Here is a 1,677-nt window from a genome sequence, read left to right as displayed (position 1 = left end):
AGGCTGCATCATACCATGTGAAATTGGTAACACGATTTTCACAAAGTGTTTATTGGACCAAGGTTCAGGAATCTCACTGATGGCATTGAAAACTGCTCGTGTCATTGGTTTGGAGGAAAGAATGGAGCCTATTGACATCGCTCTACAATTGGCTGATCACTCTATAGTGAAGCCCACTGGAATGGTTGAGGATGTCTTGGTTAAAATCGATAAGTTCATCATTCCCGTTGATTTTATTGTGCTCGACATGCCAGAAGATAGAGAAGTGCCAATTTGGTTTGGTAGACCATTTCTAGCAACGGGAGATGTATTGCTTGGAGCAAAGGATAACTCTGTTACATTCAGAATTAATGGTGAGCGACTGACTATCAATGTTGAGAAGGCCTATGTTGGTGGTGAAAGTGGTAAGGAAGCAAAAAGTGGTAAGGAAGCAAGAGAGGTGGTCACACTAGAGAGTCCAAACGTGTAGGCCGAGGATGAAGAAGGTCGAGCCAACGACTATAAAAAAGGGCGCTGATTGGGAGGCAACCCAAGTCTTTTATTGTTCTTTTGTTTTTGCTTTCATATGTTGGGGATTTTGTTTGCTCAATTCTTTCCCTCAATATTTATTTTGAATTGAGCATTTTTTATTTTTTATTTTTTTTGTTTTTGTGTAGGAGTGAAGATGGAGGTCGTATCTCTACTGTTGGAAAAAAAGAGTCGCCCAACCCACCCACCCATGAGCTCCACAATGACAGGGGAGTATCTTTATACCTACCTTAATTTGTCTTCTACCTTGGGGACAATGTAGAATTTAAGTTTGGGGGAGAGGGTTGAAATTCTGCTTTGTGTGCATGTTAGAATCATTTTCTATGGATTGTTACTTGCTCATACTTGTTAGGAGTCACTAAGTGGACTTAGCTTTTCCTGTGAACTTGTGCTATGAACTTAGTTGTCACTTACTTGCTTCTGGAGAACAAGGAGTCTTACTTGTTAATTTAGGAAAGAGTAGTGTTCTTTGGTATCCGATTTCTTGAGCTAAGGAGAGAGAACTATTTCGGTTTTGAAAAATGAGTTTAAAAAAATCTATATGGTTAATTTGCATAATTTGAGTAGGACTTGAATATATTTTGTTGATGTCAATGCACAAAAATGATATAGGCATTAGGACTAAAAGCCTCATTGCCAAAATATCACATGCCTGACCCTACATGAACCCCTAGCGAGCCAGTTTGAGCCTTATAGCCAATTTCTTTGTTAAAATTTTGAAGTCACTATACTAGCCTACATGATATATCCTTTTGTTAGCCCTTCTTTTCAGTCCTTGTTACTAAAATTGAGGTGCTAGCACATCTTTTGGTAGTTGCTGTTGGTGGCAAGAAAAAAGGTCATAAGTTTAAATGCTTGTTATGTAATGTTCAATTTATGCTTGAGAAATAAAGTGCAAAGTTTCCAAAGAGAAAAAGAAAGAAAAAAGAGGCAGCCTGTTCATAGAGAAAAAGTCAAGGCAAAAAAAAAAAATCAAATTAGTGCTCGAAAGAAAGAAAAAAAGTAGTAGCGTGATTTGTTATGTTGAAAAATCTTAAGTTTGGGGGTGGTAAGCTGTGGAAATTTCGTGCATAATTATTATGGAGCTTTGGGAGATGTTGTCCTATGGGATGTGCTAGTATTCTTGATTTTGGTGGAATGAGCTACTAA

Source organism: Salvia splendens, chromosome 3, assembly GCF_004379255.2.
Source record: "Salvia splendens isolate huo1 chromosome 3, SspV2, whole genome shotgun sequence".
NCBI classification, from domain to species: domain Eukaryota; kingdom Viridiplantae; phylum Streptophyta; class Magnoliopsida; order Lamiales; family Lamiaceae; genus Salvia; species Salvia splendens.
The sequence above is the reverse complement of the archived record's forward strand: the minus strand, read 5'-3'. Positions refer to the sequence as shown.